The sequence below is a fragment of the Amborella trichopoda genome, chromosome 4 (assembly GCF_054954075.1).
Source record: "Amborella trichopoda isolate Santa Cruz 75 chromosome 4, AtrichopodaSantaCruz75HAP2 v2.0, whole genome shotgun sequence".
NCBI classification, from domain to species: Eukaryota; Viridiplantae; Streptophyta; class Magnoliopsida; order Amborellales; family Amborellaceae; genus Amborella; species Amborella trichopoda.
The window spans coordinates 7,483,242-7,501,663 of NC_142339.1; the positions used below are offsets into that span (position 1 = coordinate 7,483,242).

An 18,422-nucleotide genomic window follows, 5' to 3' on the forward strand; every position below is an offset into this window, starting at 1 on the left:
AAAAATAATGTCTTAAAATTGAATAGAAACTGTAACTTTTAAATGGTGAGATTTGTGTTAGCAAATGCCAATTTCAAATATTTTATTTGAAAAATAATCATTTAATGATTCTTAGGTGGTTCTCAAATTTCAAATTGAAAAAGATCCTCCTAAATAGGTTATTTTACCGAGGGAGTAGAAGTAAACTTTGCTCGTTAAGGAATTATGCCATATTTGTTTTCCTTAAAGGAAAAATTATGTAAAACTTCACCAATGACTAGAATTATGGTTTGGTCCATGATATTTGATATTTCACGTGAAGGTCTCGTGTTTTTCTTTATGCCGGTTTTGCACCGGTCCACAGTCCGATGTGGAAAACATTTGACTAATTTTTTATTTTATACTTCCTTTTGGTTGTTTTCAAGGTATTATGATGTCACAAATATGAGATCAACTTATTTATGGGTGGTCAAATATTAGAAATATTGGACAGCCTTGTCATCGCAGATGGTGGTTTTGAATGAAGCGGTCCAATATCTTAAACATCGGACTTTTTTTAACTATATAAAAAAGGGAAAAAGTATGTATAAGATGTTAACCTTATGAATAATCTAAAAAACTACTAGGAAAGGTTGCTCTTTGGCTAGAAAACTCTCAAATCGGTCATCTCGATCTTGAGATTCACCTGCATGGAATAAGGGGATTTCTTGTCTTAAAAATAGTTTATCTTCTAACACATTATCTGGATCGTCCATTTTTTTAATTTTCAAGTGTTTATAAATTTGATTGATCGAAACTATATTTTCGGCATGGTTTTGAAGTTACCTTACTTCAATAGTATAAGGTCGACACTTTATACAAACCTCACCCATAAAAAAAAAGGCCATCCAACCATTGTTGGAAAAACCTTGCGATCTAACCGGTAACCGTCTGGTTAGATCGGAACTAGCTAGTTCTGGTTTCAGGCTGTTTTGGTGATTGACCGATATTTAAAAAAAACAATTCAAAAAAATGTGTATAAAATCTCAAAAATAAGGAGTTTAGTTTGTAATACATTTTTTAATATTCTTTACATTATGGTAAATATTAGAAATTGTTTTGGTAATTAATATTGACTTTTATATTTTTCCCATGTTTTTTTTTAGAAAATTTAAAAAATAGCCCTAGATATAAATCAATTCTTTAAAATCTATTTTTTTTTTAATTAATTTTCAACTTCATTTGAATGTGTTTTGTTTTAATTATTTTTTATATGCTTTTTATATTTTAGTAGATTTTTTTTGTATTTTTTTATTTTTTTCAATAAATTTTTGACTGCCCGGGATTTGTTCGGTTAGAACAGTTGAATCGGTCGATTTACCGATTATGCCGATTAAACCGCTTCCGGCCCATATTCGGTTAATCGTTTCGATTTGATTTTGCGAACACTTGTTCGAACCCAAAGAAAAGTTATAAGGTTGGTTAAGGCGACCTATGAAGCGCCGGGTTCCACCCAACCTAAGAAATGTGGTCCTCCACCCCAACCAATGGAGAGCCACATTTCAGGGGTGTGAAACACCGGCTTTTTCGTTTGGGTGCATTAATAATCATATACAATAAAAACTCGTAGTCATTTTTAGTTATTAAACAACAAATCAAATGACTTAAAGTCTAAAGGCGGGTGATTGTGACATTCTTGCCAATAATATGGGCATATGATAGTACAAAAAAAAAAGAAGCTCATAGTGAGGATGGTAATGGATTCAACCAGACCCGAGACCCGATGGGTGTGGATATGGATCAAACTTTTGAACCTGACAGGTCGGGTTTGGGTTCAAAACTTGGACCAAAATATTATTCGGGTATGGGTCCAAGTCCAGGTGGACCCAACCCATACCTAACCCATTGCCACCCCTATGTGGGCTGTCAAGCATTTCTTGGTTCGGCCTAAGGACCCAAGAATCATCACACACTGTCAGAAATGGTGATATCCAAAATCACCCACATAAGGAAATCCCATATGATGTGGGATTGAGATTGATATTGATTAGTTTCTTAAAGGAAACAGAAATCCAAAAAAGTTAAGATTTTGGGATATATCTCTTGGTTCTTGAGATATATGTAACACCTATAGGAAGTTTCCTATTTAGTGTGGACTCCTAACCTTTTATATATATATATATATATATATATATATATATATATATAGGATGAAGATAAAAAAATAGGTGTACCCTACTTGGGCCACCATATGGGAAATGTGGCTTTCCTTAGAGAGAGAGGCAAATACTTCCCATGGACGAGAGGCAAGGCCTCCACTTAGAGAGGAGAGAGTTTTATGTAGAGAGAAACACCATGATGTGTCTCTGTAGATTGAGAAACTGGTTTCTTTTAGAGAAGCGGTTTTCATGGAGAATTTGGGTGGTTTCCCTTTTTAGTGAGAGAAAGTCTCGGTTGGTCTTAAATGTCTTTTCTTGGACATTGGTTTAGCTGTAGAATAGAGATATGTCTCTTCTTGGATAATGGTTTAACTGAAGAATAGAGATGAGAGATCGTTGGGTCGTGTCGATCGGGAAAGCGGGTTTAAAAGGGTTTGCTCAATTGGGTTTTGTCGAAGGTTAGAGAAGTAACTCTATGGCGCAAAATATGTGATGTAACTTTCATTGATATAGTGAATTTCAATTTGTTGTATCCTTGGATCTAGCCCTCTTGGGGCCAACCATGAAAATCTTTGTGTTCTTGTGATAAGTGTGTTTCGTGCTTTATTGCTCGTATTATGGTTCACGCTCTCTCCTATTTTTGTTTCTAACTGGATAAATACATGATCTTTGTTGGATCCAACTTTTGGGATTCCTGTCCCGCATCTAAGAGGGTGGGTTCTTAAATCCTAATAAGTAGTATCAGAGCGTATGATTTATTACAAGGCTAGTGTTTGTGCATTTGGTTGAAGAAAATCACATGGAAAAGTATGCATGCGTTTTATTTGAGATGGAAAAATAAGATGGCAAGTACCATTTTTCGCAAGAATGATGAAAGAATTTATTTGGCAAAAGATGCTATCCATATGATGTTGGCATAGTGAGCAGATGATTTTCATATCAAGGTGGAGATCGTTGGATATGGTGATATCCAAAAGCACCCACATAAGAAAATATCATATTATGTGGAATCGAGATTGATATTGATAAGTTTCCTAAAGAAAATAAAAATCCGAAAAGATTAGGATTCTAGGATATGTCTCTTGGTTCTTGAGCTATATGTAACACCTATAGGAAGTTTCCTATTTAGTGTGGACTCCTAAGTTTATATATATGGGATGAAAGATAAAAGAATAGGTGTGCTCTATTTAGTTTACCATATGAGAAATGTGGCTTCCTCTAGAGAGAGAGAGCCAGAGGCCTTCTGTGCATGAGGGGCAAGGCCTCCCCTTAGAGAGAAGAAAGCTTCCTGTAGAGAAAAACACTACGATATGCCTCATGTAGATTGAGATGCTGGTTTATTGTAGAGAGACGATTCCATGGAGATTTTGAGTAGTTTCCTTTTTTAGTGAGAGAAAGACTCGGTTGCTTTCAAAGGTCTCTACTTGAGATATGTTCCTTTCTGAGAAAAACAGTGGTTTAGTGGTGGAATAGAGATATGTCCTTTTTTGAACATTGGTTTAGCTGTGGAATAGAAATGAGAGATCGGTGGGTCGTTCCGATTAGGAGAACGGGTCTAAAGGGTTTGTTCAATTAGGTTTAGTCGAGGGTTAGAGAGGTAACTTTATGTCCAAAAATATGTGATGTAACTTTCATTGGTGTAGTTGATTTCAATTTGTCGTGCCCTTGAATGTAGCCCCCTTGGGGTGAACCATTTAAATTTTTGTGTTCTTGTGACGTGTGTGGTTCATGTTTTATTTATCGTATTATGACTCGTGCTCTCTCTTATTTTGTTTCTAGTTGGATAAGTACATGATATTGATGGCATCTAACTTTTGAGATTCCTATTCCGCATCTAAAAGGGTTCTTAAATCTTAACACCAAAATGAAAGACGATGTCGTTCTTCATCTTGGTCATATTGGTACCATTGATTGAATTCATGTGACAATTCATTGACTCTATTTAAGAACGAATCATTCAAATTAGTGGGCACCGAACTATATCCAAATCCTTGAGTGTTAGTGTTTTGTTGCGCTCCTAATCTAAAATCCCCGAAGTTTGTCCATCCTTCATATTCACCTTATTTTAGTGTTGTGACATATTATATATATATCCTAAAAAATTAAGATATCAAAATCACCACTAGCTACGAAGAGAGAGAGAGAGATAGAGAGACGGATGCCAAGGAGAGAGAGAGAGAGAGAGAGAGAGAGAGAGAGAGAGAGAGAGAGAGAGAGAGAGAGAGGTGAAAACTGGAAAAAAGAAAAGAAAAAAAGATCGATCAATCTGCCTGTAAATTCATCATCTCGACATCAACAAGCATAGACAAGAGAGAAAAATGGATTTCAAGTTTTGACAATAGTGCATCTTGTAACGTATTTTTGGACTATCAATTTTCAAGATTTTCAAGTTTTCATAGTTATGCTCAATCTACACTACTTTTAAAGTTTTAAATTTTATAAGATGAAAATATATTTTAAAGCTATCACAAAGATTTCTAGAATTGAAACCACATTTCTCAACAACATTTGAAGGTTCACTTTACTTTGATTGTTTAGAGCTTCAGCTCTATACAACAGTATTGTTTTATATGTGGAGAGATTTATAAAAATCTAAAAAAAAGATTATACAAAAATAAGGATTACGAACATGCACAAAGCATTTCCAAAAACACCTACATTATATAAAAAAAGATTTATATACGATTCATATATTTTTACAAATATTTTTACTTTTTAAAATTTTCTATATGCCTTGAGTTGTGCACACAACTCGGGGCAACTCGGCCGCCTCCATAAACGAGTCCGAGTCCACTTGAACTCAACTGTCACAAAATGCTGGTTAGAAAGCATATTCATCTTTTTGTTCTAGCTTACCCTTTTATTTATTTTTAATTTTTTAATGGTACTAATTCGAACTTTAGAAAGTTATCTTTCATCTGCTTTCCTTTTTGGGTGCGGTCATACCATCACTATTGCACCGAATCCCATAAGAACTCTGAGGTTAAGCATGGCAAGAGTAGCAATAGAATGGATGACGTCTTGGGAAGTTCTTGTGTTGCGCCCATTTATTCTTAGGGCCATCATCCCCATTAATTCACTTAAAAAAAACCCTTACAGGTAGGGGGCCGTCATCCTCACTAATTCACCCCCAAAAAAAAAAAAAATGTACACCATTATAAGGACCTCTTCTTCCCCACTAATTCACCAAAAAAAAAGAAAATGCCTTTTTTTTCGGTGCCATTTCAAGAACCTCTTTTTTGAAAGCACTCCTTGAAAGGCGTCTAAGCAAAGTACCGTAACCATATGAGTTAGAAACTGTGATATAGGAAAAAAATAAAATAAATACATAAAATTCCATTTCGCCCTCCCCTCCACGAGTCCGCTTAAAAAAAGCGTGGAGGTAGAGGAGGGTTAGAGAGGGATTAAGCTTAATGGGTTGGGTTAGAAAGAGATAGGCAGCTCTAGGATCCTGCATGGCGATGGATTTAAAATGAGGTTTTGGCACAAGAAGTGGTTGGAAGAGTGTCCTTTGCGGCTAGTGTATCCGCATCATTTGTTCAAAGATATAATGCATTGGTGACTAATATGGTTTATTCAAAGATATAATGACTAAATTCTCATAAATGTATGGGGATGTGATAAGATAGGAACATGAACTGGTGACTAATATGATTTCTTTGGAGGGAGGGCAGGTCACTTGGAAGATCGTCCTTGATATTAGAAGGGTCGATCGGAGAGTTGAAGAACGATATCTGTCCGGATCGACCTCAAGTGTTTAAAGTTTTAAACCAGTGTTTTAAAAAACGCCGAGTCGAATCGGACTCGCCCGGTTCGACTCGGAAATTGTAAAAGTGGATCGTATCGGCTAAAAAATCGGAAATCGTCCGGTTCTAGAGAGAACCGGACGATTCTGTACAATGACTCGCCGATTCACTGTACGGAATCGGCGAGTCCCGTATGGAATTTATTATTTTTTTTTTTATTTTTTTTTATTTTTATTTTTTTTGTTTGTAATCCATGATAGATTTTTTTGTAATACTTGATCAATTTTTTTGTAATCCATGATCAAATTGTTTTTGTTTTTTTGTAATCCATGATCGAATTTTTTGTTTTTTTGTAACCCATAATAGAATTTTTTGTAATCCATGATCGAAATGTTTGTTTTCTTTTCTTGTAATCAATGATCGATTTTTTTGTTTTTTTTTTTTTTTTTGTAACCCATAATCCATGATCGAATGTTTTGTAATACATGATCGAAATGTTTGTTTTTTTTTTGTAATCCATGATCGAAATGTTTTTTTTTTTTTTTGTAATCCATGATTGAATTTTTTGTTTTTTGCTTTTTTTGTAACCCATGATAGAGTTTTTTGTAATCCATGATTGAATTTTTTGTAATCCATGATCGAGCTATTTTTTTCTTTTTTTGTAATCCACGATTGAATTTTTTGTTTTTTTTTGTAATCTATGATCGAATTTTATGTAATCCATGATCGAATTTTATGTAATCCATGATCGAATTTTATGTAATCCATTATTGAATTTTTTGAAAATTTGTGATTTTTTTTTTTAATCCATGATCGAATTTTTTTTTGTAATCCATGATAGAATTTTTTGAAAATTTGTGATTTTTTTTTTAATCCATGATCGATTTTTTTGAAAATTTGTTATTTTTTTTTTTTAATCCATATTATTCAAAGAGAAAATGAGAGAGATGATGATTCTGAGGCCACCCTATCCCAGCCATATTATTCACATATCGAGTCCCAACAGCAACAGTGTAGGGATGAGCACGAAATACTGTAAATTAAATGTTGAATGGCGGTTCATGCAGGGAAAGAACATATCAATATTCGCATATTCATTCAAAAACATGAAAATTCTTAATGGAGTACCCTCATTTTTTATTGAATTCCTAAAAAACAATATTTATAATGAATTTTAATAATTTTTTCGATTTTTTTTTAAGCTTTATTATGACCGATTCACCCAATTCCCGATCCGGATCGCCGATTCGCCGATCCGGATCGGTTTTTTGGAAGCCCGATCCGGGTCACCGATCCGTTTTTTTAAACCATTGGTTTAAACTATGGAACTGTAAGGTCCTCCATCGAGTTAAGGCTTTCGCCTGGATCCTTGCCTAAAGGACATTCTAACCATAGATTAAATTCGCAATCGAGGCATGATTTTTACTAATTTCTGTTTGTTTTGCGTGAACGATGAAGAATCCATCGACCGTATCTTTATCCATTGTTCGTATGCTGAAGAACCATGGAGTTGGATTGGTGATGTTTCTAATTGGTCTGCGCCTCTGCCGAGGGATGTTTCTTAGCTGCTGCAATATTTTTGGTCCCCCATTTTCTCTTCGGTGGTTATGTTTGTGGATAATTCTTTTGACTGCATCCTTCTGGAATTTATGGAAAGAGTGTAACGTCAGAACCTTTGATGGTGTCGGGATAACTTTTGATGGCGTCCGGGATTTTTCTAGTTTGTGCTTGGCTATTAAGCGGTCAGTTGTGACCTACGCCCAGGCTGCCTTCCCTTTTAAAATGGTGCCAAAAGAAGGTTTCTTCTCTCATTTTGGAGAGGTCTTGATCTTTAAGGAACGTTGTCTTTGAAGGACTTTAGTGTGGGCCAAACCGCTGGTTGGGTGGTTTAAATTAATTTTGATGGCAGTGTTTGAAGGGAAAGGATCTGCTTATCTCAGGTTATAGGGGTTTACTGAGGAGTTATGATGGAGGAACACTCTGATCTTACCAAAAAAGGATGCACGACTGTGAAATTAATAAGGCTAAACTTTGGGCCTTGAAGGTGGGCCCTCGAGACTTACCCCTACTCAGCTGAGAGTGATTATTGAAGGAGATGCAACTAATGTGATAGTGTATTTTGCCGGACCTTACTCCTTGGAGATTGAGCCCCATACTGGATGAGATCCTCCATCTTTTGTATGGGCGAGAAATCAGCTTTGCCCATGTTCATCGTGGCTTCAATTTGGATGCTAACCTTCTAGGTTTTGGTATGGCGTGGGCACAAAACGTGGCCCGAGGGCATGCCAAATTGTTTTGGAAAAGGTTTATGTAAGTGATCATGCTGTAAAAGTATGGTGCACCTAAACAGTTTGTTGTGAAAAGTCGTCAGTTCAATTAATCGTCTCGATATAAGCATAAAAAACAAAGATTTTAAGTCCTAAAAATTGTGTATTTTATAATATATTATATGGATTGCCCATTTTCACAATTTAAAATATTTATAGATATGCTCAATCTCAACCAAAACTTTAAATTTCATAATTAAATCCTAAAAATAGTGCATCAAAAAGTATCACACTTTCACTTTTTCCATGAAACAATGGCAAAGAAATGCTAATTTCTTTTGGAAAAAGTTCATGTGAGGTGCCGTGATGCTATAAAAGCATGGTGCTAGAATGCCCTATGATTGATCATCTCAACATCGAGATGTATGGGCATAAAAAGCAAAGACTTTAAGTTCTAAAAATAGTGCATCCCGTAACATATTATCTAGATTGTTTATTTTCATAATTTGAAGTGTTTATAGATTTGCTCAATTTCAATCATTTTCTGATCTTTAAATTTCATAATTAAAATAGAACTGGATTTTTAAGCTATTATAGGAATTTCCAATATCAAACATCTCTTTTCAAGAGACGATTAAATCAACCCATGTTTTGTTATGCTCTCAAGTCCTTAAACTTATGAACTGTTTTGGTAGTGGACCAATTCATTGACATACCATCATGTGACACTGAGCTGTGAGTAGCCAAATGGTACTTAGCTAATCTTATTACTAAAGAGTCAACATGAACAATTATGATTTCACCAGATTTTACTTGTGGTCCGTCTTAGGATATACATATATTTTCACAAAAGAATTGTCCAAGGCTAATTATTGTTGATGTATCTTCCCAATAATCATGATAGAGAAAGCACCGATTCAAATTAAATAGAGTCAAAGTGATGTTACTGCATGGATCAAGACCGTAAATCTTCCAATATCAAAATTGCATCTTCCGGCTAGGTTTGTGCTGCCCTCACTTGATGGTCTAAGTTGACACCTTATGCAACCCACACCGAAACATTTTTATTGGGGCTTTATGGCAATAGTTAGGGCACTGAGTATGCAACGCGCCATTGCCCCAGAGATATTGAAGTTACTCAAATAAATAGTATCGAAATTACTCAAATAAAGAGGGGAAAAGTTTATATAACGTTGTAGCCTTAAAATGTAAAATTAAAGATGCATCTAAAAAATCCATTGAAAAAAGCTATTTTAATGTTGAAAAACTCTCTAATTGATCATCTCAACATCGAGATGTATGGTTTATGAAAAAAAAAGAACAAGATTTCGAGTCCTAAAAATCGTGCATCTTGAAGCACATTATCTAGATCATCCATTTTCAAGATTTTCATTTGCTTATAGATCTACTTGATTTTAACTATTTTTAAAGTTTAAAATTTTATCATTAAATGTGAAAATAGATGTGAAAATAGATTTTCAGATAATCTTAAAAAACATTTATACCAAACACCAAAATTACTTGATTTTAACTATTTTTAAAGTTTAAAATTTTATCATTAAATGTGAAAATAGATGTGAAAATAGATTTTCAGATAATCTTAAAAAACATTTACACCAAACACCAAAATTAAATGTTCTGATAAAATTTGGAGATGCACTTTAATTGAAATGTTGCAACCTTATAGAAATCGCACCCAATTAAAATACCCATTTTTGGATTAGGTAAAATCGCACCCAATTAAAATACCCATTTTTGGATAGGAATAATCGCACCGAATTAAAATACCCATTTTTTAGAAGAGGTAAAAATCGTGAACGGCAGGATTCGAACCTGCGCGGGCAGAGCCCACATGATTTCTAGTCATGCCCGATAACCACTCCGGCACGTCCACTAAACATGCAATTGATATATTCTGCAACAATCAGAACATAATTTAGATTTTCTTGGGTTTATAATAAATAGCGTGCAATGCCGAAAGAAAAGGGGTGCGATCATGCTTATTTTAGATAGAGATTTTTAAAACACCTTGAGATTTGAAGATTCTCCTTCTTATCAAATAACCTCCCTTAATTATGTAAAGCAAAAATTTTATATAAAGGTGAGGATCTAAACAATCAAATGAGAGCCCACCTCGAAAAGTTCACTAGAAGAGGTTATTTTGATGCCCCAATATCCTAAAATTCGTCATCTCGACATCAAGATGAGGATATTTGGTCATCTCAACATCAAGATGCATTAACATAAGAAAAAATAGATTTCAAATTTTGGAAATGGTGAATGCAGTTTTGCAATGTCAATTTTCAAGTTTTCATAGATCTAGCCGATCTACACTATTTTTGAAGCTTCAAAATTTATAATTAAAAATAAAAATATATTTTAAGGCTATTCAAGTATTGAAACTACATTTCTTAACACTATTTGAAGGTGTGATTTACTTTGATTGTTTAGAGACTTGGCTCCCATGTTCTCAAAATCAAACAAGAATGGTTAACCGGATATGGGGCCGGAAGCGGTTCAACCAGCCTAACCGGTAAACGATTGATTCAACCGGCCTAATCGGGCAAGTCCCAAGCAGTAAAAAAGTGTTAATAAAATATGAAAAATATATTTAAAGCATGATTAAACAAAGCACATCAAGATGAAGTTGAAAAATAATTAAAAAATAGATTTTAAAGAATCGATTCGTTCCCAAGAGTATTATGAAATTTTTCAAAAACGATGGGAAAGTGTAAAAATAAGTATTAATTGCCAAAACAATTTCCAATCTTTTCTAAAATGATGAAAAGCATTAAAAATATATTACAAAAAAAATTTCTTATTTTTGGGGATTTTATATATATTTTTTATTATTATTTTTTTTTAAAAAATACCCGGCAAGTTCACCAACACGGGCCAAAATTGGAAGTGGCTCTAGACAATCAAATGAGAGCCCACCTAAAAACTTTCACTGGAAGAGGTTGTTTTGATGCCCAAATATCCTCAAATTTGGTCATCTTGACATCATGATGCATGGACATGAGAAAAAATGGATTTCAAGTTTTGGAAATAGTGCATCTTGTACTACATTTTTGGACAATTAGTTTTCAAGATTTTCAAGTTTACATAGATTTGCTCGATCTACATTATTTTTTAAGCTTCAAATTTAAAAAATAGAAATGAAAATATATTTTAAAGCTATCACAAAGATTTCCAGTATTGAAACCACATTTCTTGACACTATTTGTAGATGCGCTTTTTTTTTTTGACAAATATTATGGGCTTTTATTAATAAGATGCTTCAAAGGCATGTGATTAGTGTGGAATCAAATCGTTAGAAACAAGAAGAGAGGGAAGAGAAACTCCAATCTTGGCCAAGCCATTAGTTGAATCACTTGCCTCTCGAAGGGTGTGGCAAAAAAAGAAATCCTCAGATTCGATAAGGCCTAAAGAAAGGTGTGGCAAAAAAAAAACCCTCACATTCAATAAGGCTCAAAGGTCTAGGATTTTAATCCAAATAGAGAAAAGAGACCACGAGACCCTTTGCTCTCACCATTTGATAATGTCAAGTGAATCCCCTTCCACAATAATATCTCTATTAAAACCCTTCTCAATAAGAATTAGTAGACCTCAAAGGAGAGCAGTCAATTTAGCTTGATTGGCGGTTGTATAGCCACAAGGGCCAGAGAAAGAGAACAGAGTCGCTCCTAAACTATCGCGCAATAGACTGCCAACACCTGCCAGATCCTTTCCAAAAGATGTGCTTTACTTTGATTGTTTAGAGCCTTAGCTCTATACAAACCGCACCCTTATCTAAAGGAAAAAGTTTATATAGAGCGAATGCTCTAAACCATCAAATTAGAGCCCATGCAAAAAATTTCACTAGAATATGTTGTATCAATGCCCAAATATCTTCAAATTGATCATCTCGATATCAAGATGCATGAACATGAGAAAAAAGAATTTTAAGTTTTGGAAATAGTGCATCTTGTAATACATTTTTGGACCGTCAATTTTCAAGTTTTCACAGATCTGCTCCATCTACACTATTGGAAGGTACGATTTACTTTCTATACAAACCCCACCCTTATCTAGGATATCTATTTATTTGTGAAAGTTGAAGTGAGAATAAAATTATAAGTCTCGTCATTTTAGCTTTTGTTGCTGCTACTTTCTATACAAATCGCACCCTTATCTAGGATATCTATTTATTTGTGAAAGTTGAAGTGAGAATAAAATTATAAGTCTCCTCATTTTAGCTTTTGTTGCTGCATGATAGCTTACAACATGCTTCTATTTCCATGTAGCATCCGAAAGTTGCGATGGATACCGATAAGACGTGCATGAGCGAGGTTCGGTTAGATGCAAAGGGAACTGAGTATGGGCATTAGAGAATCTATGAATCCATCCCTATCATGTATTGCGGATGCAAGAAAATGAGGCATAAATCATAACTTTGCATGTTGTTTCTCCTGGCTAAGATACCTCTAAACTTGGATACTAAGAAGCCCATTACTCTCTCAACTGGTGAAGAAGCTTGGAAGGTTGTGAAGGGCATAAAAGAGTTCTTTTACATGAAGAAAATCGAAGTCCTGGCGGAGATGGATGTATGCACTGAAATGCAGTGTGAACCAGTGTAGGAAAAATTGAATCGGAATGATTAACAGGATGTGGGGCCAGAAGTGGTTCAACATGCCTAACTAGTAGACTGGTCAGTTCAACCGACCTAACCGGGTAAGTGCCGTAAAAAAGTGTTAAAAAAATAAAAGAAATACAAATATATATATATATATATATATATATATATATATATATATATATATATATATATATATATATATATATATATATATATATATATATATATATATATATATATATATATATATATAAAGCATGATTAAACGAAGTACATCCAAATGAAATTGAAAATTAATGAAAAAATGGATTTTAAAGAATGTGATGGGCAAATATTACTTTGATAAAGCCGCCATGGTGAAATCGGTAGACATGCTGCTCTTAGGAAGCAGTGCTAGAGCATCTCGGTTCGAATCCGAGTGGCGGCACCCTCGAACCCCAAAAGGGACACAACAGATCCTATATCCCAAAATTGAAAATAGAATTCAATTCCTTATTTCTATTCTAGAATTAAAAATCAAAGAAATATAAAGAATAGATAATTGGAATGAATTCTTCCTTGTCATTTTCATGTCCCTAGGAAATTTGGGGGAGCATGTGGGAATGGTTTATATGTTATAGCCCAACCGTCCGTCTAGGATAGTCTGACATAAATGGGTACAAAACCAAAACAAATTATAAATGTATAGGGCTATACGGACTCGAACCGTAGACCTTCTCGGTAAAACAGATCAAACTGATTATTATCAAAATGATTCGAACTGTTTCAAAAACCCAACATGCACTTTTTTTGCTTTTGCATTGGGCTCTTTCATCAACTGATGGAAAGATCAGTTAGTCCACCATCTTTTTCTTTACAGAAAGATAACGATATGGTTCCATATGCTCCGTTTCCTTCTTTTTCTTCTGATCCGGGAGCAATACCAAAGTGTTTCAAAGGGTTTGTCCCGGATTCCTATTGAATTGGCATTGACGTTGAATTCCGAGAAAGCCTTACAAACCCGTAACTTAATCTTATCTTCTTTATCTTCTAGAACAACTATAGATTCTTATTCTATAGATATTTTATTCTTGAAGTTTTCTAAATACGATGGGAAAATGTAAAAATAAGTATGAGTGGCCAAAACAATTTTCGATCTTTGTTAAAATGAAGAAAAACATTAAAAAATACGTTACAAACGAAATCTCTTATTTTTTAAATTATATATATATTTTTAAAATACCCGGCTAGTTCACCAAAACCGACCAAAACCATAACGAGCTAGTGGCCCATTCCTATCTAAAAAAAGGTCTAAACGGGCCGTTAGAACTTAAACCACCCATTTTTCTACACTGGTGTGAACTGAAACATCCATGGCGACAAAAATTGCAACCTATTGACAATTTTTTGGAAATTCCTCAGTTGAAGCTCATCTCTCCTATAGACGGATAACAGTTGGTAGCTCAATGGAGTGTAGTGTCTGAAGAAGGCAATGCTACAAGAATAATTGTGATGGAACCATGTTATCTGATTCGAAACGAACAATGGCTCCAATTACAGCTGCATCTAGTCATAAGTACAACTGACGAAAGCTATGAAGACCCATAAAAATTTTAAGAGCCAAACTCAGCTGCAAGTGCTCGGGGAAAAACTCACCCAACAGTTCATATCTTTTCTTCTTGAAACCAGTTTTTGCAAACTCAGCCGGCCCAACTCGGAACCGACAAGTCAAATTGGAGCGTGGTACTAGCCAATCCAGTTTTGGCCGGTTTTGGTGGTTTGACCGGTATTTAAAACAATAAAATAAAAACAAATATATAAAATACCAAAAAATAAGGAACTTGTTTATAATGTGTTTTTGAATTTTTTTTTTTTTTTTTATCATTTTGATAAAGATTGGAAAATGTTTTGGCCATGAATACTTATTTTTACATTGCTTTCCATCTTTTTAACAAATTTCAGAAATACCCTTGTGCACAAATCGATTTTTTTGAATGCATTTTTTTCCACTGCTTTTCAATTTCATTTGGATGTGCTTTATTTAATCATGTTTTAAATATATTTTCATTTTTTTAGATTTTTTTGTATTTTTTTAATACTTTCTGGACGGCCAGGACCTGCCCGTTTAGGCTGTTGAATCGGTTGGTTTACCATTTACTCGGATCCGGCCCTTGGCCGGTTCGATTTTTTGTACACTGCTTGAAACTCTTTATATATCAATTATCTCATGGAATGGTCATGGCCTTCGAGGCCATGTTGGGATTTTCGATATTAAAAACTTTGTTAATGAACATAATTTGGGATTTCAATGGAGACGAAACTCCCATATGACATGACATACATTGGATTTGCCATCAACATCATTAGCTGCAATATTATCATAGAAACCCAAGAAGGCAAATCACGCCTTATTGTATTGTGGAATCCATGTATTTTTATAGTTCGTGTCATAAATGGTTACAATTGAAGCTATTTCGTTTATGCAATGGTATCACTTTAACAATCTCAAGATATATGCATTCAATACCGATGCTCATAGATCAATTCTTTGGGATCAATATTGTGGGTTCTTGGTGATTTTAACACGATCCTGGATAAATATAAAAAATTGGGTGGCCGGGATTCTTTGCCATGTGACTCTGAAACCTTTGTACACATTCTTGTGGACTGCATGCTTACTAACTTGGGCTCCTCAAGGAGCTGATTTCTGTGGTCAAATAATCAAGTTAGTAGGAGATGCATTCGCGAACGCTAGGATCGAGCTCTAGCTAATTCTAACTAGATTTTCTTTTTTCCCGAATTGAAGGTGCAACTACTGCCTAAAGGTAACTCTGACCACTGCCCTTTATTGGTTTCTTTATATGATATTGCTCCACTTGGACCAAAACCATTTAGATATTGTACATGGAAAAAAGCTCTAGGTTACCTTATAATAATCAAGGAATCGTGGAAGGGGAAAAAGTGGGCGACACCGATTTACTGTTTGTGGAAAAATTGGAGAGACTAAGGACCTATGTGACTGGAACAAATCTAGTTTTAGGAATGTTGGGGGAAAAATTCAAACTACTAATTAGAGTCTCTCCAATTCAGTAATGACCCGACAAATGAAAATTTAATTTTGGAAGAGCAAGAATGTTCCAATAACCTATAGCCGTTGATTATGAATGAAGAAAGCATATGGAGGCAAAAATCAAGATAAACCTGGTTGAGATAGGGTGATTCAAACACTAAATTTTCCCATCTCTCCACAATGACTAGAAGTAATAATGATAGAATTTTCCTTCTAAATGATCAATTAGGTAATACTCTTGCTACTGAAAAAGAAATTGAAGATCATATGATGGGTTACTTCAAAAACCTTTTGGCTCAGGAATTTGACACTGACCTTTATTTGGTTATTGGTTTCCCTCATCACACTCATATCTTCCTTTCTCCATAAGAACAACTTACGATGAATGTTAGTCTAAAAAAAATCAAAGCATGTATATGTGATATTAAGAATGAAAGCGCCCCATGTCTAGATGGTCTCAGTGTGAAATTTTATAAATTCAGTTAGGATGTGATCAATTGGGATATATTCATTATCCTTAATGACTTCTTTAGTAAATGAAAATTCCTCAAGGAGATAAACTCCACTTTTAATTGTCTCATACCCAACGTCAACTCGCCAAGCATCATGAAGGATTTCGGATCTATTCGCCTATGCAATGTCCTAAATAGGATTATCAATTAGGTCATCTCAAAGCTATTATGGAGAGTCCTCATCGACCTTATCAATCTTTGCCAGGTTACATTTCTCAAAAGGTGGGCTAACTACTTATAATATTTAAATGGAAAACGAGCTTATTTCGCTATGTCACAAAATTAATGCTAGGCCAAAAATGTGTCTACAATTGGACCTTAGTAGTACATATGATTGGGTATCATAGGACATTGTGCTTGCAAGACTTCATACTTATGGTTTTCTACAATTTTTTATTTTTTGGATTCCGTAATTGCATAACTAGGTCCTCTTTCTCAGTGTTACATAATGGCTCCCTCAAGATTACTTTAAAGGCAAAAGGGGTTTGCGATAAGGTGACCCGACTTTCCCCTTATCTTTTTCTATTGGTCATAGACTTTATGAGTAAGCAACTAGATCTCGCAATGATCTAGTGTATGCTTCCTAAGACTTTTCTTTTTTGCTATGATTCACTGTGTCAATGATGTGAATTTTTGTAAGGCTGCCATAACGGTGAAATCTATTTTATCTACCTTTGAAAGGACTATGGGGAAAACGCTGACTAAAGCCAAAAGTACTAGTTTCCATAGAAAATATAGAGTTTTGAATATATTTGCTTTTGGTGAGGGATCCCTTCATATAAGATATCTAACTACCATTGTTCCACAAATCTTTGAATTATAGCCATTGTCATGGCCTTATTGGAGGCTGGGGTCGTGATGATAGTACCTCCATACTCTAGTCACCATGTTGTGGTTGTTATTCCCATTGACACCACCCCAATAACACTTTAAAAAAGTAACTCCTAAACTATTTGAAAAAATGGGTAGAGGTATGTCTTCCCCATTGAATTAACAAAAAATAAAAAGATAATTGGAAAAATTAGATCCTAGCAGTCCCTCTCCATGTCTTTTGCGGGCTGCCTACAGCTTCTTAAATATGTTCTTAGTTCCTCTACCATTTTTTGCATATTGTCCTTTCTTTTCTTTTGTCATGTCATACTTGCCAAATGATATAGAGGTTACCACATAATTTCCTTTGGGCTTATACTGCACAAAAGAAGGGGCTTCAATTGGTAAAATGGAAAATGGTCTGTCTAAAGCTGAAAGAAGGGGATCTAGGCAATCGTGAGATATCTAACTTTAATATGATGAAACTAGCATGTGTGGAAAATATAAAAACCTGCACTGATGTTTAGGAATAATATTTCATTCCTTTTATGTAGTTCATTACATATGTTAGTTTCTATAATACTACATATCTTTGTAATCCTACAAATTGGGCCTCTTGTTTATATCTTTGATAAGCTCAATAATACATATGTTCATGAGGGCTTAAGGCCCAATTATACAGTAATACAGTTTCTCACAGCATGGACCTTGCCAACCTATCCTCCTTAATTTTCCCTTTTTTCAAGCATCGTTGTTTCAGAAATTCTTCTATCTAGAGTGTTAAAAAGAACAACTATTCTTTTGCTTGGAAGTATATTAAGAGGGGACTTATCTGTGATAGTTCTTTAGTAGATTCCTGAGTTGAGCCGTGGTTATCTGAATGGTCAATATGGGAGTCTTATGGTGATAATGTTCATAGGAGCCTAGATACCCTTGTTAAACCCAAGGTTTCATAATATTTGCATTGTTCTCCTCGATGTTGGGATGTTACCTCTTTGACCTCTACTTCGCTTTCTTGAGCTTGAGAGGAGGTCAAATCTTCCAAGGTCCCATTACAGCCTAGCAACGGTTTTTTCGTTTGTTTGGGTGCATACTCTTGATGACCGTTCTTTAATTAAATATGCTAGGGACTTCATTAGATACAAAAATAGCCCCCAACCCATGGCCAAGATACTTTGGTCGTCTCCCCCTCATCCTTAGGTGAAATAGTTTTCTTGGCTGTCCCTTCATCAATATCTCCCACCGATCATACTTTTGCAAACCATTGTTTACGATGAAAATCTAATAGATCTTTCGGTGAAGA

At 34.7% G+C, this 18,422-nt stretch overlaps 1 non-coding gene across 1 annotated transcript; it reads right to left on the minus strand.

The window, feature by feature from the left end:
• Positions 1-9,942: 9,942 nt before the first annotated feature.
• Positions 9,943-10,024, minus strand: TRNAS-AGA (transfer RNA serine (anticodon AGA)). The gene has a single exon. It is a non-coding gene; the product is annotated as a tRNA-Ser (tRNA).
• Positions 10,025-18,422: the final 8,398 nt, after the last annotated feature.